The sequence below is a fragment of the Macaca nemestrina genome, chromosome 4 (genome assembly GCF_043159975.1).
Source record: "Macaca nemestrina isolate mMacNem1 chromosome 4, mMacNem.hap1, whole genome shotgun sequence".
NCBI classification, from domain to species: domain Eukaryota; kingdom Metazoa; phylum Chordata; class Mammalia; order Primates; family Cercopithecidae; genus Macaca; species Macaca nemestrina.
In genome coordinates, this window is record NC_092128.1 from 105306095 (window position 1) to 105329996 (window position 23902).

At 37.2% G+C, this 23902-nt stretch overlaps 1 protein-coding gene across 3 annotated transcripts in view; it reads left to right on the top strand.

Annotated features, from left to right (window-relative positions):
* LOC105475841 (neuropeptide S receptor 1) overlaps window positions 1–23902 on the top strand; it is a 232641-nt gene that overhangs the window by 80550 nt on the left and 128189 nt on the right. The window lies entirely within an intron of this gene.

Here is a 23902-nt window from a genome sequence, read left to right on the forward strand (position 1 = left end):
TACCTGATCAAGAGTTAATATACTCACTAAAAAAGGACTTTCTACAAATCAATAAGTAGAAGAGAAATACTTAATAGAAGAACAAATACAAATATAGGAACAAGTAAGACCCACAAAAAATGCAATTCACCAGTAAACCTATTTTAAATGTTTACTTTTGCCACAAACTAAATAAATGAAAATAAAAATAACAATGAGTTGCCAAATTGTCCAATAAGAAAAGAAAGTAGGTTTTAAGATATTGGTAGTGCATTAGGCCATTTTTATTAAATAAACCTAAAATGGTATCAACAAAATATGTAAAAGTATCCCTGGGTTATATTGGGTACTTTCTAATTATCCACCAATATGTATTACTTATGTAATTCAAAAAAGTGATTTTACATGAAAAAATAAATAGTATGGTAAATTGCTGGCTCCTGGAGAGTGGGCCAATCTTGGAAAACAATGCCCCAATGCTGAGAATTGTGTAGGTAAGTTGCATCTTTCAGGAGCACAAAAGAAGGGTTGGTTTTTCACTGCTTTAGACGAGGGCCAGGACCTGAGGGGTTAATAGAGCACAGGTAAATCTTGAAGGACAAATGAAGTTTTCCACGTGGCCAAAGGAAGGAAAAATTATAGGCAGATGAACAGAACATGCGAAAAGAGAGGAACACAAGACAGCATGGGCCAATGTAGCATCATAATAAAAATAAGCAACACAAGGCCAGGCACAGTAGCTCACACCTGTAATCCCAGCACCTTGGGAGGCCAAAGCAGGCAGGTCACCTGAGGTCAGGAGTTCAAGACCAGCCTGGCCAACATGGCAAAACACCATCTCTACTAAAAAAAATTAGCTGGGCATGATAGTGGGTGCCTGTAATCCCAGCTACTCAGGAGGCTGAGGCAGGGAGGACTGCTTGAACCCAGGAGATGGAGGTTGCAATGAGCCAAGATTGCTCCACAGCACCCCAGCCTGGGTGACAGAATGAGACTTCATCCCCCACCCCCCCGCAAAAAAAAGCAACACTTGGATTCTCAGTTTGTAGAATTCACAACTGTACTAAAAGTCCATCATGTAACAGGGCTCAGGTTGAAATTCACCTCACTGGTTATGAGTTAAAGACAGGGTTTTTGATGAGACTTACAAAGAAAACGTCAGCAAGAAAAGAAAGGACACATTTCTCTGATCTCTCACTCTGGGGAATGCTGGAACAGGTCGTGAGTGTACCTTCTGCGAGAGGGGCCCAACTCCCTTTCTCACTCATCAAGAAGTTGCTCAACTTTCTAATATATCAATAGATAGAGCAAGTTTACCTGTGAGCGGAAGCTAGTGGTGGGGCAGGAAATGGACCACTTGGGCATTAGGCAGTATGATTTTGATGTCATTTGTTTAGCTGCTTAGGAAAGCCACCCATTGCCAGCTTAAGATTCAGGGGGAGTTGAGATCAGGTGCAGCCCGACCTCCTGACATGGGGAAAACTCATTGTCCTCACTCATTCATCATGCAGGCAACCTGGGGAGAGCTTCCAGGGTTGCTTTTGGACTGCCCTATTTGTGATACCAGAGGTCTATGACATTTCACTAATTTTAATTTTACTGAGGCTGGATTTGACTCACCCATACTTGAAAGGTAGGGTGCATAACACATCACTAAACAAGCAAATGAGTCTGTGGACCACCAGCAGTCACATCTCAACTATACTTCTCTTCAGGTATTTATCAGCACATATGCATGCTAGCTCACAAAATGAGTAGCCACAAAGGGGTGCTAATTCCTAATGACGGTGGTGGCCATTAAGAGTGAAATTGGTAGTTCTTGGACAGAAAAGAGAAGTTCTGGATAAATTACAAAGATGAAAAATATTAACACATCTAAAAGTTTGAACGTGAATAAGTACAGCATTTGGAAAAAGTAAACGTGATTTGTGAAGCTGTTTCAATGATTTCTTGAACTAATTCAAAAATTGCTCATCAACTTAAAAATTAGACGAATGATGAAACGGTGGTTAACAGAGTGTTAACAGGTCGCTGACTCATTATAAGAATCCATGCAGGCCGGGTGCAGTGGCTCATGCCTGTAATTTCAGCACTTTGGGAAGCCATGGCAGGTGGATCATGAGGTCAGGAGTTCGAGACCAGCCTGACCAACATAGTGAAACCCCATCTCTACTAAAAATACAAAAATTATCTGGGCACGATGGCAGTTGCCTGCAATCCCAGGTACTGGGAGACCGAGGCAGGAGAACGGCTTGACCCCGGTAGGTGGAGGTTGCAGTGAGCCGTGATCACACCACTGCACTCCACCCTGGGTAACAGAGCAAGACTTTGTCTCAAAAAAAAAAAAAAAAAAAAAAAAGAAAGAAAAAAGAATCCATGCAGAGCAAAAGTACTATCAAGGCTTTGGAATAGCATATCCTGCAAAATAAAAGTTAGTTCAAATTTTTGGGAAATATTTTTCTTTGCAGAATTTAGATTCTCTTTGTGAAGAGAGGGCTTTTCCTAATCACACCTGTATATAAATGTGGACTCAATAGGAATAATTAACATCATTCATCACTCTTGGTCAGTGTTACTATAGAGATGTAATGCAATATTTTGTGGAGGTTATTTTTATGATAAAGTACACTGTTATTGCTATTTAAATTACATTACATTTGCATTTATAGAATCTGTGTGGAAGTCACAGATTTTCTGTTATAAGTTACGGCCTTCTATGGGATGAAATTACATGACTTTCCAGAAAATGGAGTTTCACAACTGTCTTGAGATATTTCTCTTATGAATGCCAAGGACTACTTTGGTACCACTATAGAAAACTGGGAGGGGGAAGGGACAGAGATGCTATTGAGGAGATGGACAATGAGGTTGTCTTTAAAGCCATGCAGAGGTTAGGGTCACAGAGGAGTCATAGTCATGGGAGTGACAGAATCAGATTGGTGTTTTACAAATATTCCCCCTGGAAATGACATGGAGGACAGATGAGAACGAAACCAGATTGGAGGAGGCAGGTTAACAACTTAGAAAACTAATTTAGTAGCCCTGAAAAGATGAGGAAGATCTAAAGTTAGCTTCAAATCCAGTGGTCCTCAACTTTAGCTAGATATTAGAGATGGCTGAAGAGCTTTTGAAACTACTGATGTTGAATATCATTCCAGATAAATTATATCTGAGAGTGACATCTGGGTATCATTTTTTTTAAGCTCCCCAAATAATTGTGATGCAAGGTGAGAATTGAGAATGCTACTCTAAACCAAACAAGGCAATAAATGTGGATACATTCAAAAAGCATTTAGGAAACAGATGATGACTGATGGATGGGAATGGAGAAACAGGCAGGGCTCAACTTCCAGATGCGTGTCTTGAACAGCATGGATGATAGGGTCGAAAATATTAACATGAAATATATGGAAATTCTGCTCAAAGTTGAACACATTTCAAGCTTTGAAAAAAAAAAAAAAAAAACACTAAGGTATAATGTCTTCAAAATCTAACCTGCCCTCAAAGCCCACAGACTGGGAGTGGCAATCAGCAAGCAAAACCTCCATTATTCAAAAACTAATCATTTCTATGGTTGGGAAAAGTAAGTCTTCTCAAAAGTCACAAGAGAAAAAGCACTTGACTGAAGGTGCTTGTTCTGAAGGGAGATCTGGATGTTGAAATAGCAGCATCCCATTATGAAGATTTTGCTCCTGTGGGAGATTAGATTGATGATTTCTTCAGTACTGAGATGGAACGAGTGTCCTCAGAGGACAGTGTTTCTTTGATAATAATGAACAGATTTCAGTCTCCTTGAAAACCCATGTTACCTGCAAGTGTGTTCTCTGTCACCTCCTGCTGGCCTTATATTTTTCTCTCTTAGCTTGCCCTCTTGGCTGTACTTTTTTCTGAGATGGCATTTTGCAATCTCCCCACAAAGGACCTCAGCAGCACGAGGCTTACATCACCCTTACAGCGAGTAACCAGTCACTATGGCCATGGTTGGACTACTCTGATTGGCCAGCCCTAGGTCATGAGACAACCCTAGGTGAGGAGCAAGAGAGTCACCACCACCTAAATCATCTGGATGAAGACCTGGTTGGGGGAAGGATAACTGAGACAGTGTTAATAGAAGAAGAAATATTTTTAGGGTAGGCAAAAACAACAGATGATGAGTAAAACCTCAAGAGAGTTTCTCCACTCCCTTGGCCCTCATCAGGGTCATGGCCCCGAGAAATGATTCATGGGTCACTGTATCCCCTCCCTGGTCTCCATGCATAGCCATGTGTGGAGGCGGAGATGACCATGCTGGAGAAGAGACCACCCCAGAAGACACAGCTAAAATAAAGGCAAATTTGTTGTGCCATTCTTGGCAGGGCCATCTCTCTTGTTTATTATCCTGGAGCCGTCTTCCCCTCCTCTGTTTTGCTGACCTTAATAAATGAACACATCAGTATATGTTTGGAAATACATCTGTTTCTACATACTTTATGGCTTCCCTCCAAAGAATAAATTAAGTGATTATTAGAATATGAGAGCTGAAAATGTGAGAGCTATCTGCTCAGAATCCAGAGAAAACAGAAAGGGGCTTACGAAAAGTAGAGTGCTTAATTAGTTAGTTTCAAAAAATCCTAAAACAGTGTTTTCAAATGTTCATTTCTTTGAAACAGTAGTTAAGGTTTTGATACTCTCCCCTGAGGAAGTCATCTAAAACTGCTGATAAAGCTTTTGGCAAAGAACTTTTCATTACAGGACTATTTATAACAACAGAAAACCGTAAACAACTTAAATATCCAGCATTGAAAGAACAGTTAAATAACAGATGGTAAATCCACACAAATAATATTATGTACCACTAAAAACTATTGACAATAAAGTTGTAATACTATAGAAAAAATCTCAAAATGAATAAAAAGCAGAATAAAAAATTATATATGCACCATAAACTTCAGCTATATAAAAAAGTGAAACCTCACATTAAAAACAGGGATGAGAAGGATCATTTAATAATGTAAATAAGAGTTGTTTTGATGGTGATAAAACATATGTGATTGTCATCTCTCAACTTTCTACTTTCCTCTAGTTTTTATATTTTGGGTAAGAATAATTTACCCAAATAACTTACCCATGTTTAGTTTCTTTAGAAGTCAGTATTCATCTTGGTTTAAGCGGTCCGCGGAATTTGACACATCTGATCACTCCCTCCTCCCTGAAACACCCCCTCCGTCCTCCCCATCTCTTCTAGTCTTTATATAATAATACAATATAATAAAGGTATCTATTTGTGTGTGTGTCTGACACACAATACTGTGAATTCCTTGACAGCAGGTACTACGCTGTATCAATCTTCATCTGTTTTTTCTCTCCTTACCCAGATTGAATTCCACAGTCATTTTTATTAGTTTCTTTTGCACATCCTCAACTTCCTTGACCCTGCCTCTTTTCATGATATTACCTGGCAAAACTACAACCATGGTAAAATTCCGCTTTTTCTCCCTTTGTACCCACTCCGGCGAACAAAGCTGGAAACACACACATACATGCATATACACACCCTGCCTACTCTCCTTGCTTACTTACTTACTTAATTTATTTATCTATCTATTTATTTTAGAGACAGCATCTCACTCTGTTGCCCAGGCTGGAATGCAGTGGTGCGATCATAGCTCACTGCAACCTGGAACTTCTCGGCTCTAGTGATCTTCCTGCCTCAGCCTCCCAAGTAGCTAGGACTACGGTCATGCAGTACCACACTCAGCTTATTTTTGTATTTTTTTTTTATTTTTGTAGACATAAGGTCTTGCTCTCCTTAGTTTAATAACCTAGAATTCAAATAAGTCACAGATTCTATCCGGCAACCATATGCTTATTCCCTTAGGGTTCACTGAATTCTCCAAAATTATCATTAGAATTTTTTAAATATTCGCAATTTTCATAGGATAAGAAAGCAGTATTTCATCCTACGTCTCGCACTGCCCTAAACTCTTTCTTACCTTCTCTGTCTTCTAACTTTCAGCACCTCCTCTTTTGTCCTCTCCTCCACCGGATGACTTTGTTTCTACTCCACTGAGAAAGCTGAAGCATCAGAAGGGAATGTCCTCACTCCCCGGCCTCTCTATACCTTTGCTGCCAACATCAGCATTCATATCCCCTGCCTCTCACCTGAAAAGTATGAGTAAACTCTCCATGTGCCAAGGCTAAACCATTTTCTCATGTTTTGGACACCACCACCTCTTACCTACTCCAGATCTTTGCTTCAAAAATCTTCCCCCAACCCCGATTAAGTTTTCTCTTTTTGCTGATTATTAACATCAACATTTAGCATGCTCTTCTTTCTCAAACACTGAAAACACAAACACAAACACAAAAGAAGCAGCATATTCATCCCACTTCTCCCTCCATCTCGCACTGCATTCCTTTACCACCCATTAGAAGAAAACTTCTTGCAGTAATTGTCCATACTCACTGTAGTCAATTCCTCTTCTCCCATTCCCACTCAAATTGTCTAGCCAGGCTTTTGTCAGTAAAGCGGCTCTGATTTAAGTACCCTTCAATAACTTTCATATTTTAAACCGAGGGGCAATTATTTGAACAGACAGTAGTATTCAATACAACTGACCACTCCCTCTTCTTGAAAATACTTTTTTGCTTGGTGTCTAGCCACCAAACTCTCCTGGTCTGCTTCGATCCTATGAACGGCTTCTTCTCAGTCTCTTTTATTGGTTCCTTCTCTTATTTCTGACTTTATTAATATTTCTCATACTAATAGAGTCCCTACCTCTCAGATCAATGCTTGGATTTCCTTCTGCACTTAGGGACAGTCTTGTATTTACTTAAATACTCATCATGTCTTGGGGCTTTTAAAGTGTCTCTATACGGATGACCCCTGAAGTGATCTCTCCTTCCAGGAGTTCTCCTTTGAACTCAAGTTTCCTTAGTCCAACACAGACTATGTTTACTGCCTATATCCCACCACTGGAATGGAAACTCTGTCCAAGGAAGATTTTTATCTACTTTATTCACTGCACCTAGAAAGGTGCCTGGTACATTATGGACATTTAACAAGTGTTTTTGAATGAATGGATAAATAAACAAATGGGAAATTGGAGCATTATGGTTGAAGGCTAGAAGGGAGAATTTTTGGAGGCATAAAGAGGCAAAATCAAACCAAAGCATCTTGAACAAGAAATTCATAAAATCTTGCCTTTTGTTTACTATACTATCTTCATCGACTCGAATAGGCAATACCTTCTTTCACAATTCTCTAGAAGACTTTGTAAAAGACCAGAATGAGATGTTTCTTGAATGCCTGGTGGAATGCACAGGTAAAACAATCTGGGCCTGATGCTTTCTTTCTGGGAACATTTTACACTAACAAATTCCATTTCTTTAGGGTTACAAAAACAATTAGGTTTTCTATTTCTTCTCAAATTATTTTTGGGAAGTTATTTTTTAGAAATGTGTGCATTTTATTAAAGCATTCAATTTACTGACATAAATGTATCAATAGTGTTATATTATTTTTTCTGTCTCTACTGTATCTATAGTTGAATGTCTGATTTTTACACCAAATAGTTTGCTTTTGGCTTCTTTTTTTTCTTGTAATCTATATCACAAATACTTTTTCAGCTGGCTTGATTGATCTTTTCTATTATATTTTGGGTTTTTATTTGTTCCCTGCTTTTGTCATCTTCATCTCCTTTCCTCTGATTTAAATTGATTTATATACCATTATTCTTTTCCTAACATCTTTTTATTTTAATTGAGGTAAAATTTATGTAACATATCGTTCATCAAATTAACCAAGTGTACAATTAAGCGGCATTTAGTACATTCACAATGTGGTCAACTATAAAATCTATCTAGTTCCAAAACCCAAAGGGAAACTTAATAGGAAACCTCATAACTATTAAACAGTCACTGCCCCACGCCCCCCATCCAGCCCTAGCAACCATGAACCTGTCTATGAATTTGCCTATTATGAATATTTCATATAAATGGAATCATAGAATATGTGGCTTTTTGTGTCCGGCTTCTGTCACTTCGCGTAAGATGTTTAAAGTTCATCCGTATTGTAGCATGTATCAATACTTCATTTTTTTATGGCTGAAAAATAATACTCCATTATTATATATTGTGTTTTATTTATCAGCTCATCCACTGATGGACATTTGGGTTGCTTCCAGCTTTTGGCTATTGGGAATGATGCTGCTATCAACAATCAGACATAAATATTTGTTTGAAACCTGGTTTCTATTCTTTTAACTATATACCTAGGAGTAAAATTGCTGGGTCATATGATAATGCTGTTTAACTTTTTAAGTCAATACAAAACTGTTTTCTACAATGACTGCATCTTTTTATATTCTCATCAGCAATGTACAAGAGTTCTAACATCTCTACATCCTTGCCAACACTTGTTATTTTCCTTTTTAAAATCATAATTATCCTAGTGGCTGTGAAATGGTATCTCTGTGGTCTTGGTTTGCATTTTCCTAATAACTAATGATGGTGAGCATCTTTTCATGTGCTTGTTAACCATTCGTATACCATCTTCAGAGAAATGTCACTTAAGTCCTTTGTTCTGTTTTTTAGTTGTATTGTTTGTGTTGAGTACTAAGAGTTCTTTATATATTCTGGATAATAGATTCTAATCGTATTTACAATTTGAAAATATTTTCTCTTGTTCCACAGTCTATCTTTTAATTATAGTGTCCTTTGTTACATACAGTTTTTAGTTTCAATAAAGTCCAATTTACCAATTTTTGTCCTTTGTTTGATACCCTTTGAATTATATATGTTCCCTCCTACCTTCAACCATAATGGTCCAGTTTCCCATTCATTTATTTAGGCTTTGGTGTTATATCTAAGAATATCTTGCCAAATCCAAGATTATGAATATTTACCCTGTCTTCTTCTAAGAGTTTTAGAGTTTTAGCTCTTATATTTAGATGCTTGATATATTTTTAGTAAATTTTTGCCTATGGTATGAGCTAGAAATTTAACTGCATTCTTTTGCATATAGATATCCAGTTGTTTTGGCACTATTTATTGAAGAGCAAATTTTTTGCTTCTTGAATGATCTTGGCATTTTTGTCAAATGAGCTATAGAAGCTTGGGTTTATTTTGGGGCCCTCAATTCTATTTTGTTGCTCCACGTGTCTATTCCCATGCCAGTAGCACACTATTTTGATTATTGTAGCTTTATAATAAGTTTTGAAATCAGGAAATATGAGTCTTTCAACTTTGTTTTTCTCTTTCAAGATTATTTTGGCATTTGGAGTCCTTCATACTTTTACATACATTTTAGAACTAATTTTCTGTTTCTGCAAAATTAAAAAAAAAAGCCATTGGAATTTTGGCAGGTTTGGCATTTAATCTGTAAATCACTTTAGAGAGTATCATCTGTATATGAGTCTGTTCTCACACTGCTAATAAAAAATAACCGAGAGTGGGTAATTTATAAAGAAAAGAAGTCTAATTGGCTCACGGTTCCACAGGCTGTACAGAAAGCATGGTGGCCTCTGGAAAGGCCTCAGGAAACTTTCAATCATGGCAGAAGGTGAAGGGGAAGCAGGAATGTCTTACATGGCCAGAGCAGGAGGAAGAGAGAAAGAGACGTGGGAGGCACCACACACTTTTAAACATCCAGATCTCATGAGAACTCTATCAGGAGAACAGCGTCAAATGGGGAAATCCATCTCCATGGTTCAATCATCTCCCACCAGGTGATTGACCTTATATCGGTCATTATTAATTTTACTTAGCAATGTGTGTTGGTCAGGGTTCTCCAGAGGGACAGAATTAATAGGATATATGTATATATGAAAGGGAGTTTATTAAGGAGAATTGACTCACACAATCACAAGGTGAAGTCTCACAATAGGCTGCCTGCAAGCTGAGGCGCAAGGAAGCCAGTAGTGGCTCAGTCCTAGTCCCAAAGCCTCAAAAGTAGGGAAGCCGACAGTGCTGCCTTCAGTCTGTGGCCAAAGTCCTAAGAGCTCCTGGCAAACCACTGGTGTAAGTCCAAGAGCCTAAAGGCCAAAAAGTCTGGAGTCTGATGTTCAAAGGAAGGATGCATCCAGCACTGAAGAAAGATAAAAGCCAGAAGACTCAGCAAGCCAGCTTATCCAACTTTCTTCCACCTGCTTTGTTCTAGCTGCACTGGCAGCCAATTGGATGGGGCCCATCCACATTGAGGATGAGTCTTCCTCTCCCAGTCCATTGACTTGTGTTAATCTCCTCTGGCAACACCCTCAGAGACACACCCAGAAACAGTACTTCACCAGCTATCTAGGCATCCTTCAATCCAATCAAGTTGACACATAATATTAACCATCACATAATGTTTTATAGTTTTTAGTGTATAAGTTTTATACCCCTTTGGTTACATTTATTCTGATTATTTTATATTTTTCGTGCTATTGTAAGTAGAGTTATTTTCTTAATTTCATATTTGGACTGTTAATTGCTAGTATATAGAAATACATCTGGTTTTTATGTGTTGATATTGCATCCTGCAACTTTGTTAAACTTGCTTCTCAGCTTTGATCAACTTTTGTGAATTCTTTAAGATTTTCTACATATAAATATTATCTGTGGATAGATGATTTGCCTCCTCCTCCTTTTCAATCTGCATGCCTTTTATGTATTTTTCTTGCTTAATTGTTTTGATTAGAGCTTTCAGTAAAATGTTGAGTAGAAGTGGTGAAAACGTGCATCCTTATCTTTTTCCCGATATCAAGATAAAGTTTTCAGCCTTTCATCATTAAATGTACATTAGCTGTGGATTGTTTCATAAATGTTCCTTTTTATGTTATGGAAGTTTCCTTCTATTCTTAGCTTCTTGAGCAATTCTTATCATAAGAAGGTATTAGATTTTTGTCAAATCCTTTTCTGCATCACTTGAGATAATCATATTGGGTATTTTCCCCTTCATTCCATTCATGTGGTGTATTATATTAATTGACTTCCATATGTTGAACCAACCACTCTTACATTCCTAGGATTAATCCCATTGGTGATGGTATGTAATCCCTTAAATATGCTGCTAGGTTCGATTTACTAGTTTTTTTTTTTTTTTCCAAAAGATTTTTGCATGTATATTATAAGGGATATTGGTCTATATTGTCTTTTCTTCAAGACACTTTGTCTGGCTTTGGTATTGAGGTAATGCTGGCCTCATAGAATGAGTTAGGAAGTGTTCACTCGTCTTCAATTTTTTGGAAGATTTTGAAAAACATTAATGTTAGTTCTTTAAAATGTTCGGTAATGTTCACCAGTGAAGTTCTCTGGTCTTAGGCTTTTTCTTGTTTGGTGGTTTGATTACCAAGTCACTCTCTTTACTTTTACAGATCTGGTCAGATTTTCTATTTGTTCTTGAGTTAGTTTTGGCAGTTTGTGTGTTTCTACGAATTTATACATTTTATGTAAGTAATCTAACTTATTGATGTACAATTGTTTATAGCTTCCCTTTGTAACCTTTTTTTCATTTCTGTAAGGTCCATAGTGATGTCTTTACTTGCATTTCTGATTTCAGTAACTGAGTTTATTTATTTATTTTTTGCTTGGTCAGTCTAGCTAAATATTTATTAATTTTGTTGAGTTTTTTCAAAGAACCAACTTGTGGTTTTGTTGATTCTATTAGTTTTTTATTCTCTATTTATCTTTGCTCTAATTATTATTACTTTCTTCTTTCTGCTAGCTTTGGGTTTAGGTTGCTTTTTTTTAGTTAATTAAGGTATAAATTTATGCTATTGATTGAGGATTTCTCTCCTTTTTAATGTTGGCATTTACAGCTATAAATCTTCCTCCACATATCATTTTCACTATATGACATTTTTAAATGTGTCTTGGGGTTGAGCTTTTGTTTTTATTCTTCTTGATGTATTTTAAAACTTACCTGTTATTTCTTATTTAACACACTGGTTGCTTAAGAATGTATTGATTTCCACATATTTATGAAGTTTCCTGTTTTTCTTCTGTCCTTAACTTCTAGCTTCATTACATTATGATTGGAGAAGACACTTCATACAACTTTTAAGTATTTAAATGTATTGAAACTTGTTTTATGACCTAACATATGGTCTATTCTAAACAATGTTTCATGTATACTTGATGAAAATGTGTATTCTGTTATTGAGTAGACTGCTATACAGATGTCTGTTAGTCCAGTTGGTCTATAGTGTTGCTCAAGTCTCCAATTTCCTTACTGATCTTTTGTATGGTTTTAATATCCATTTTTGAAAGTAGATACTGAAGTCTCCAACTATCCTTGTAGAAGTGTCTATTTATCTCTTCAAGTCTGTCAATCTGCTTCATATGTTTTTGGGGCTTTTGTTGGTGCGCATGTGTACATAATTGTTATATCTTCTTAATGGATTCATCTTTTCATTATTTCATAATATCCAACCTAGTGTCTTATAATAATATTTGTGTTAAAGTCTATTTTATCTGATATTAGTACCAGCTCTTTTTTGGTTACTGTTCCCATAGGATTTTTTTTTTCTTTTTCTTTTTTTTTTGAGATGGAGTCTTGCTTTTGTCACCCAGACTGGAGTGCAGTGGCCTGATCTTGGCTCACTGCAACCTCACCTCCCAGGTTCCAGCAATTCTCCTGCCTCAGCCACCCAAGTAGCTGGGATTACAGACACCCACCACCACACCTGGCTAATTTTTGTATTCATAGGATTTTTTTCATCCTTTTAGCTTTATCCTATTCATGACCTTGAATATAAAATGAGTCTCTTTTAAGCAGCATATAGTTAAATGATAATTTTTATGTATTCTATCAATCTTTGCCTTTTAACTTAGGAATTCAATCCATTTACATTTAAAGTAATCCAATTACATTTAAAGTAATTGCTGGTAAAGAAAGACTTATTTCTGCTACTTTATTATTTGTTTTCTGTTTATAATTTTTTGTTTCTCAATTCTTCTATTACTGTCTCCTTTTGTAAATAATGATGTTTTTGACTGGTGTGGTGGCTCACACCTGTAATCCCAGCACTTTGGGAAGCCGAGGTGGGTGGATCACCTGAGCTCAGGAGGTCAAGACCAGGCTGGCCAACATGGTGAAACCCTGTGTCTACTAAAAATGCAAAAATTAGCCAGGTGTAATGGTGGGTGGCTGTAATCCTAGCTACCCTAGAGGCTGAGGCAGGAGAATCACTCGAACCTGAGAGGCGGAGGTTGCAGTGAGCCAAGATTGCACCATTGCACTCCAGCCTGGGCAACAAGAGTAACACTTTGTCTCAAAAAAAATTAATAATAATAATAATTTTGTCTAGTGTACAGTTTTGATTCCTTTTTTATTTCTTTTTCTGCATGTTTCCTAGGGTTTTTTTTTTTCCTGTAATAGTTACCCTGTGGGTTATAATTAACATCTTCATATTATAACAATCAAATTTAAATTAATATCAACTTAGTTTTGATCGTTTAAAAAACTCTGCTTCTTTATAGCTCTGTCTCCTTTTATATCATTGTCACAAATTACATCTGTATATATTGTATGCCCATTAACATACGTTTTATAAATGTGTCTTTTAAATAATACAGGGAAAAATAGAGGCATTACAAACCCAAAATAAAATAATACTGGCTTTTATATTTACCTATGAAGCTAACTTTCCTGCTGTTCTTTATTTCTTCTTATAGCTTTGAGTTACTGTCTAGTGATCTTTCATTCCAGGCTGAGTACTCTCTTTAGTATTTCTTTTAGGGTATATCTACGAGTGAGGTATTCCTTCAGTTTTCCTTCCTAAGAATATCTTAATTTCTCTTTCATTTTCAAAAGACAATATTACTGGATGTAGAATTCGTTCTTTTAATTTGTTATTTCTATAGGTTATTGTGGAATAGGTGGTTTTTGGTTACATGAGTAAGTTCATAAATGGTGATCTGTGAGATTTTGGTGCACCCATCACCCGAGTAGTATTCACTGCACCCTGTTTGTACACCTTTATCCCTCACTGCTTTCCCACCCTTTTCCTCTGAGTCCTCAAAGTTCATTGTGTCATTCTTATGCCTTTGCATCCTCATAGCTTAGCTCCAACTTATGAGTGAGAACATACAATGTTTGGTTTTCCATTCCTGAGTCTTAGAATAATAGTCTCCAACCTTATCCAGGTTGCTGCAAATGCCATTAATTCATTCATTTTTATGGCTAAGTGGTATTCCGTTTTGTGTGTGTGTGTGTGTGTATGTGTGTATATATATGTATATGGGTGTGTGTGTGTGTGTGTGTATATAAAATATATGTATCAAAAACAGTTTCTTTATCCACTTGTTGATTGATGGGCATTTGGGTTGTTTCCACATTTTTGGAATTGCGAATTTTGCTGCTATAAACACGCATATGCAAGTATGTTTTCCATTTAATGACTACTTTTCCTCTGGGTAGATACAGAGTGTGGGATTGCTAGATTAAATGGTAGTTCTACTTTTAGTTCTTTAAGAAATCCCACACTGTTTTCCATAGTGGTTGTACTAGTTTACATTCCCATCAGCAGTGTAGAAGTATTCCCTGTTCACCACATCCACGCTAACCTTTTTTAAAAAAATTTTTTTGATTATGGCCATTCTTGCAGGAGTAAAGTAGTATTGCATTGTGGTTTTGATTTGCATTTCCCTGATCATTATTGATGTTGAGCATTTTTTCATGTTTGCTGGCCTTTTGTATATCTTCTTTTGAGAATTGTCTATTCATGACCTCAGCCCACTTTTTGATGAGATTTTTTTTTATTGCTAATTTGTTTCAGTTCTGGATATTAGTCTTTTGTCAGATGTATGTGTTGTGGAGATTTTCTCCACTCTGTGGGTTGTCTGTTTACTCTGATGACTGCTCCTTTGGCCATGCAAAAGTTTTTAGTTTAATTAAGTCCTAACTATTTATCTTTGTTTTTATTGCATTTGCTTTTGGGTTATTGGTCATAAAATCCTTGCCTAAGCCAATGTCGAGATCCAATGTTATCTTCTAGAATTTTTATAGTTTTAGGTCTTAGATTTAAGCCCTTGACCCATCTTGGTTTAATTTTGGTATAAGGTGAGAGATGAGGATCCCGTTTTATTCTCCTACATGTGGCTTGCTAGTTAATCCAGCACCATTTGTTGAAAAGTTTCCCCATTTTATGTTTTTGTTTGCTTTGTTGAAGATCAGTTGGCTGTAAGTATTTGGCTTTATTTCTGAGTTCTCTATTCTGTTCCATTGGCCTATGTGCCTAGTTTTATACCAGTACCATGCTGTTTTGGTGACTATAGCTTTATCGTATACTTTGAAATCAGGTAATGTGATGCCTCCAGCTTTGTTCTTTTTGCTTATTCTTGCTTTGACTATGTGGGCTCTTTTTTGGATCCATATGAATTTTATCATTCTTTTTTCTAGTTCTGTGAAGAGTTATGGTGGTATTTTGATGGAAATTGCATTGAATTTGTAGATTCCTTTTGGCAGTACAGTCATTTCACAATATTGATTCTACCCATCCAAGAGCATAGGATGTGTTTCTATTTGTTTGTGTCATCTATAATTTATTTCAGCAGTGTTTTGTAGTTTTCCTTGTAGAGGTCTTTCACCTCCTTGGTTAGATATATTCCTGAGTATTTTATTTTTTTGCAGCTATTATAAAAGGGGCTGAGTTATTGATCTGATTCTCAGCTTGGTCACTGTTGGTGTATAGAAGAGCTACTGACTTGTGTACATTAATTTCATATCTGTAAACTGCTCAATTCTTTTATCAGTTTTAGGAGCTTTTTGGAGGAGTCTTTAGGGTTTTCTAGGTAAACAATTATATCATTAGCAAACAGTGAGTTTGACCTCTTTAACAATTTGGATGCCCTTTATTTCTTCCTCTTCCCTGATTGCTCTGGCTAGGACTTCAAGTACTATGTTGAAGAGAAGTGGTGAGAATGGGCATCTTTGTGTTGTTCCAGTTCTCAGAGGGAATGCTTTCAACTTCTCCCCATTCAGTATTATTTTGGCTGTACGTTTGTCAAAGATGGCTTTTATTACATTGAGGTAAGTCCCTTGTATGCTGATTTTGCTGAGTGTTTTAATCATAAGGGGATGCCGAATTTTGTTGAATGTTTTTTCTGAGTCTATTGAGATGATCATGTGATTTTTGTTTTTAATTCTATTTATGTGGTGTATAACATTTATTGACTTGCATATGTGAAACCATCCCTGGTATGAAACCCACATGGTCATGGTAGATCATCTTTTTGATATATTGCTGGATTCAGTTAGCTAGTATTTTGTTAAGGATTTTATCATCTATGTTCATCGAGGATATTAGTCTGTAGTCTTCCTCTTTGGTTATGTCCTTTCCTGGTTTTGGTATTATGGTGATGCTGACTTCATAGAATGAATTAGGGAGGGAGTCTTCTTTCTCTGTCTTGTGGAATAGTGTCAAAAGGGTTGGTACCAATTCTTCTTTGAATGTCTGTTAGAATTCTGCTGTGAATCCATCTTGTCCTGGGCTTTTTTTTTTTGTTGATAATTTTAAAATTATCATTTCAGTCTTGCTGCTTGTTATTGGTCTGTTCAGGGTATCTAATTCTTCCTTATTTAAGCTATGAGGGTTTTATTTTTCCAGGAATTTATCCATCTCTTCTAGGTTTTCTAGTTTATATGTGGAAAGGTGTTCATAGTGGCCTTGAATGATCTTTTGTATTTCAGTGTTGTCGGTCGTAATATCTCCTGTTTCGTTTCTTAGTGAGGTTATTTGGATTTTCTCTCTTCTTTTCTTGGTTAATGTTGCTAATGGTCTATCAATTTTATTTATCTTTTCAAAGAACCAGCATTTTGTTTCATTTATCTTTTGTATTTATTTTTTGGCTCAATTTCATTTAGTTCTGCTCTGATCTTGGTTATTTCCTTTCTGAGTTTCATTTGTTCTTGTTTCTCTAGATTCTTGAGGTGTGACCTCAGATTGTCTGTTTGTGTTCTTTCACACTTTTTGATGTAGGCATTTAGGGCTATGAACTTTCCTTGTACTATCCCAGAGGTTTTGATAGGTTGTATCATTATTGTCATTCAGTTCGAAGAATATTTTAATTTCCATCTTGATTTCATTTTTTATCCAATGTTCACTCAGAAACAGGTTAATTTCCATGTATTTGCATGGTTTTGAAGGTTCCTTTTGAAGTTGATTTCAGTTTTATTCCACTGTGATCTGAGAGAGTGCTTGATAAAATTTCAATTTTCTTAAATTTATTGGGTCTCATTGTGTGGCCTATCATATATCCTGGAGAAAGCTCCACGAGCTAATGAATAGAATGTCTATTCTGCAGTTGTTAGGTAGAATGTTTTGTAAATATCTGTTGAGTCCAGTTGCTCCAGGGTATAGTTTAAATCCATTCTTTCTTTGTTGATTTTCTGTCTTGATGACCTGTCTGGTACTGTCAGTGGAGTATTGAAGTCCCCTACTATTATTGTGTTGCTGTCTATCTCATTTCTTAGGTCTAGTAGTAATTGTTTTATATATTTGGGAGCTCCAGCTTTATGTGCATATATATTTAGGATTGTGATATTTTCCTGTTGGACAAGATCTTTTATCATTATATAATGTCCCTCTTTGTCTTTTTTAACTGCCGTTGCTTTAAAGTTTGTTTTGTCTGATATAAGAATAGCTAATCCTGCTCGCTTTTGGTGTCCATTTGCATGGAATGTCTTTTTCCACCCCTTTACCTTAACTTTATGTGGTTCTTTATGTGTTAAGTGAGTCTCTTAAAGAGACAGTAGATAGTTGGTTGGTGAATTCTTACCCCTTCTGTAATTCTGTATCTTTTAAGTGGAGCATCTAGGCCATTTATATTCAATGTTAGTATTGAGAAATGAGTTACTATTCCATTCATTGTGCTATTTGCTGCCTGTACACCTTGGTTTTATGTTTCTTTTTTAATTTTATTTTTGTTTTATAGGTCCTATGAGATCTATGCTTCAAAGAGGTTCTGTTTTGATGTGTTTCCAGGATTTGTTTCAAGATTTAGAGCTCTTTTTAGCAGTTCATATGATGCCGACTTGGTAGTGGTGAATTCTCAGCATTTGTTTGTCTGAGAAGACTGTATCTTTCCTTCATTTATGAAGCTTAGTTTTGCTGGATACAAAATTCTTGGCTGATAATTGTTTTATTTAAGAGGCTGAAGATAGGGCCACAATCCCTTCTAGCTTGCAGGGTTTCTGCAGAGCAATCTGCTAAGTTTAACATAATAGGTTTTCCTTTATAGGTTACCTGGTGCTTTTGCTTCATAGCTCTTAAGATTCTCTGCTTCATCTTAACTTTAGATAACCTGATGACAATGTTCCTAGGCAATGATCTTTCTGCAATGAATTTCTCAGGTGTTCTTTGAGCTTCTTATATTTGGATGTCTAGGTCTCTTGCAAGACCAAGGAAGTTTTCCTTAATTATTCCCCCAAATATGTTTTCCAAACTTTTAGATTTCTCTTCTTCCTCAGGAAAGCCAATTATTCTTAGGTTTGGTCATTTAACATAATCCCAGACTTCTTTGAGGCTTTGTTCATATTTTCTTATTCCTTTTTTATTTGTCTTTGTTGGATTGGGTTAATTTGAAAACCATGTCTTCGAGTTCTGAGGTTCTTTTTTCTGCTCGTCAATTCTATTGTTAAGACTTTCCAGAGCATTTTGCATTTCTATAAGTGCATCCCTTGTTTCCTGAAGTTTTGATTGTTTTTTATTTATGCTATCTATTTCACTGAAAATTTCTCCCCACATTTCTTACATTTTTTTTTTTTTTTTAGTTTCCTTAAATGGGGCTTCACCTTTCTCTGGTGCCTCCTTGACTGGCTTAATAACTGACCTTCTGAAGTCTTTTTTCAGGTAAATCAAGGATTTCTTCTTGGTATGGATCCATTGCTGGTGAGCTAGTGTGATTTTTTGGGGTGGTGTTAAAGAACCTCATTTTGTTATAGTACCAGAGTTGGTTTTCTGGTTCCTTCTTATTTGGGTAGGCTCTGTCAGAGGGAAGATCCCTAGGCCCTAGCTCAAAGCTGTTGTTCAGATTCTTTTGTCCCACAGGGTATTCCCTTGATGTAGTACTGCCCCCCCCTTTTCCTAGGGATGTGGCTTCCTGAGAACTAAGCTGTAGTGATTGTTATCTCTCTTTTGGATCTAGCCACCCAGCAGGTCTACCAGACTCCAGGCTGGTACTGCCAGAGTCTGCCCAGAGTCCTGTGAGGTGAACCATCTGTGGGTATCTCAGCCGTGGATACTAGTACCTGCTCTGGTGCAGGTGGCAGGGGGGTGAAATGGACTTTGTGAAGTTCCTTATTTTTGGTTGTTTAATGCGTTATTTTTGTGCTTGTTGGCCTCCTGCCAGGAGGCGGTGCTTTCAAGAGAGCATCAGCTGTGGTAGTATGGGGAGGATCAGGCGGTGGGCAGGGCCCTAGAACTCCCAAGAGTATACGCCGTTTGTCTTCAGCTCTCAGGGTAGGTAGGAAAGAACCATTAGTTGGGGACAGGGCTAAGCATGTCTGAGCTCAGACTCTCCTTGGGAGGTCTTACTGCAGCTGCTGTGGGTAATTATGGTGTGGTTCCCAGGTCAATGGAGTTATGTTCCTGGGAGGATTATGGCTGCCTCTTCTGTGTCACACACGTTGTCAGGGAAGTTAGGGAAAGTTGGCAGTCGTAGGCCTCACACAGCTCCCAAGCAACCCAAAAGGCCAGTCTCACTCCCACCATGCCCCACCAACAGCACCGAGTTTGTTTCCAGGCAGTGGGTGAGCAGGGTTGAGAACTTGCCCCAGGCTACCTGCCTCCCAGCTGTGAAAGCAAATAGGGCTTTAGTACTTCCCCACCTGTGGAGTCTGCATACCAGATACACACCCTCCTCCAAGTTCTGTCCAGGAGACTTCTAGTTTCATAGCAATTGTTACAAAGTTCAGCTGGAGGTTTCCTTCTTCTTGTGGCCTTTTCCCAGTGCCTCTGGCAGCACTCCCCAAGGACCCTTGTGAGACAAGGCAGAAATGGCTTGTTAGGGGACCCAGAGAGCCCACAGAGCTTTCCTGCTGCTTCCTCTACCCCTGTATTTCACTTGGCTCTCTAAATTGACTTAGCTTCAGGTATGATCAAAATATTCTACTGTTATATAGACCTTCAGGTTACCTAGTGAGGGTGTATATTCGGGGGTAGACAATCTCACTTTCACAGTTTGGGCACTCACAGGATTTGGGGTGTCTCCTAGGTCTTGCAGGAACAATCCACTTCCTGCAGAGGGTCTATGGGTTCTCTCAGCTTTCCTGATTTATTCCTGCAGTCATTCTGGAGCAAGAGTTCTTGAAGCAAGACTCCACATGCTGCTCTGTCCATCTGAGTGAGAGCTGCAATCTAGTCCTGCCTCCTGTCCACCATGATCCTCTGTAAAACTTGGATGTGGAATTCTTGATTGACAGGATCATTTTTCTTTCAGCACCTTAAATATGTTATCCCATTGCCTTATGGCCTCCATAATTCCTGAAGAGAAACCTACTGTCAATCTTACGGAGGAGCTCTTGTACATGACAAGTCATTTATTTTTTTGTTACTTTTAGGATTGTCTCTTAGTCTTTCGTCTTTCAAAAATTTAGTAATATGGTGTCTTGGTATGGATATCTGTAAGTTTCTCCTTCTTGGAGTTCATCAGGCTTCTTGCATGTGTAGATTTGTGTCATTTGGGAAGGTTTTGGCCATTATTTCTTTAAATATGCCTTCTGTCCCTTTCTCTGCCTTCCTCTAAGCTTTCACCCAGAGGTGAAAGCTCAGGGTCTTCTCATGTCTTTTTTGAGAGTTTATTCAGTCCTGAGTATGCATTTGATCTCCTTGATTTACTTGTACATATTAGTGCTTTTGAAAATTGTTATTCCCCCATATATCTTCTTTCCCAACCTCATTCTTCCTAGGATTCTTGATCTATTGTTTGTCCTGACTGTTATCACTTGCTCCAAGCTGCTGTGGACAGTACCTTTGGCTTTAAATATTTTTAGCAAATGTGACTCAGGAAGCTCTATGACCCTGGGAATATTCCAAGTTAGGTAAAACAAAGGCACACTTTGTACTGATCCTTCAGGGACCCTGGGAATATTCTAAGTTAAGTAAAACAAATGCACACTTTGCACTGATCCTTCAGGGAGCTGCCAGACAGGTCAAAACACACAACCAAAACTCTTCAAGAATAAAGTCTATACTGTCCCCTGTGACATTAGCAAACTAGAACAGTATCTTCATGGCCACCATTACTCTGGGGAGGAGGGGTGGCAAGCAGGCAATTTTAAATGCTCTAACACCCTCTTATCACAATGCAGCAGCTTCTTTCTTCATTAAGCTTCCCCTGGTTGTTGTTAGTTTTTCACTGTGTTTCCTCGTTCTGTGAAAGTTGATTCTACTAGTTTTTGCCAGCATTTGTTGCTGGATGTATGGAGCCTTAGCGTTCCCTACTCTGCTGTTTTTGGCAAAATCAATTGCACCTTTTTTTAACTTGTCAAATTAGATGCTTAGATAGTTTATTTTCACTTTCTTCTTCTCTAATATAAGCAGTTAGGAACCATAAGTTTTTCTCAAGGATTTTTTAGTTTCATCATCTCACAAATTATTATGTGTTATTCTCTCAATCTCTCTCCTTTTTTTTTTTTTAGGTTTGGGGGTGCATGTGAATGTTTGTTACATAGGAAAACTCATGTCACAGGGGTTTGTTGTGTAGATTATTTCATCACCTAGATATTAAGCCCAGTACCCAATAGTTACCTTTCCTGCTCCTCTCCCTCCTCCCACCCTCCACTTTCAAGTAGACCACAGTGTCTGTTGTTTCCTTCTTTGTGTTCATAAGTTCTCATCATTTAGCTCCCACTTGTAAGTGGGAACATGTGGTATTTGGTTTTCTATTCCTGCATTAGTTTGCTAAGCATAATATCCTCCAGCTTCATCCATGTTCCCACAAAATACATGATCTCATTCTTTTTATGATTGTATGGTATCCCATGATGTATATGTACTACATTTCCTTTATCCAAACTGTCATTGATGGGCATTTAGGTTGAGTCCATGTCTTTGCTATTGTGAATACTACTGCAATGAACATTTGTATGCATGTGTCTTTATGGTAGAATGATTTATATTTCTCCAGGTATATATCCAGTAATGGAAATGCTGGGTCAAATGGTAGCCTTGCTTTCATCTCTTTGAATTGTCATACTGAGTTCCACATTGGTTTACACTCCCACCAACAGTGTATAATTCTTCTCTTTTCTCTGCAACCTCACCAGCATCTGTTATTTTTTGACTTTTTAGTAATAGCCATTCTGATGGATGTGAGATGCTATTTCACTGTGATTTTGATTTGTATTTCTCTAATAATCAGTGATATTGAGCTTTATTTCATGTGCTTGTTGGCTGCATGTATCTCTTCTTTTGAAAAGTGTCTGTTCACGTCCTTTTTAATGGGGTTGTTTTTCTCTTGTAAATTTGTTTAAGTTTCTTATAAGTGCTAGATATTAAAACTTTGTCAAATGAGAGTTTGAAATATTTTCTCCTATTCTGTAGGGTGTCTTTTTACTCTGTTGATAGTTTCTTTTGCTGTGCAGAAACTCTTAACTTTAATTAGATCCCACTTGTCAATGTTTGTTTTTGTTGTGATTCCTTTTGGTGTCTTTGTCATGAAATCTTTGCCCATTCCTGTATCCAGGATGGTATCACCTACATTGTCTTCCAGGGTTTCTATAGTTTTGGGTTTTACATTTAAATCTTTAATCTATCTGAGTTTATTATTGTATATGGTGTAAGGAAGGAGTCCAGCTTCAATCTTCTGCCTGTGGCTAGCCATTTATCTTAGCACTATTTATTAAATCAGGAGTCTTTTCCCCATAACTTGTTTTCTTTCTCTCTCTCTCTTTTTTTTTTTTTTTTTTGAGATGGAATCCCACTCTGTCGCCCAAGCTGGAGTGCAGTGGTCTGATCTTGGCTCACTGCAACCTCCTCCTCCTGGGTTCAAGCAATTCTCTGTCTCAGTCTCTCAAGTAGCTGGGATTACAGGTACCCACTAACCATGACTGGCTAATTTTTGTATTTTTTAGTACAGACGGGGTTTAACCATCTTGGCCAGGCTGGTCTTGAACTCCTAACCTCGTATCAGTTTTGTTGAAGATTAGATCATGTGTTATTTTCATTACCATCTCATTATGATCAATGAATCTATCATTTTCATTATGATTTCTTTTTGGGCAACTTTTACTTAGAAGTGTACTTTTAAATTTTCAAAAGTACCAGGCTTGTCTAGTTATATTTTTGTTATCATTTTCTAGCTTACTTTCTTGTATGTTTTAGTTTTTTTGAATTAGATGAAATGACATATGGTCTAATTTATAATAATCTGATACTCTTCTATGTACCCTTGAATACATGTGTTCAGCCGATTTGAGAAGTATTAGTTTATATGTTTACATTAGGTCAAGTTTTTTTGCTGTATAGTTAAAATCTGCTCTATCCTTGCTGATTATAATTATCTATTCCATCTTTAAGTAAATAAGAGAATTTGCTAAAATCTGAAGTTCTGGTGGTGGATTTATCTTTTTCTCCCATAGTTCTATTATTTTCTTACTTTATTTATTCTAATGGGCTTAGAATTGCTACATCTTCCTGGTGAATTTAACTAGCAATCAATATACAGTAGTTCTCTTTATCTCTAGTAATGCTTTTAGCATTAAAAAAGATTTTTATCTTATATTGATGTCGCTACATAATCTTTCTTAACTAATATTTGTCTGGTATACCATTTTATTGTTGTTTTAAAATTTTATGCTTTTGTTTTAGGTGCTTCCTTTTTCTTCTTTTTTGAGAGCAAGTCTACATGTGCCCAACGTTGTGTCTGGTAGCAGTGGGCCTCAGGATAAAAGGAGCAGGAAGAGCAGAGGAAATGGGAAGGACCCCAGTTTTACTGGGTGACTTTCTGGCACCTAGCAGGG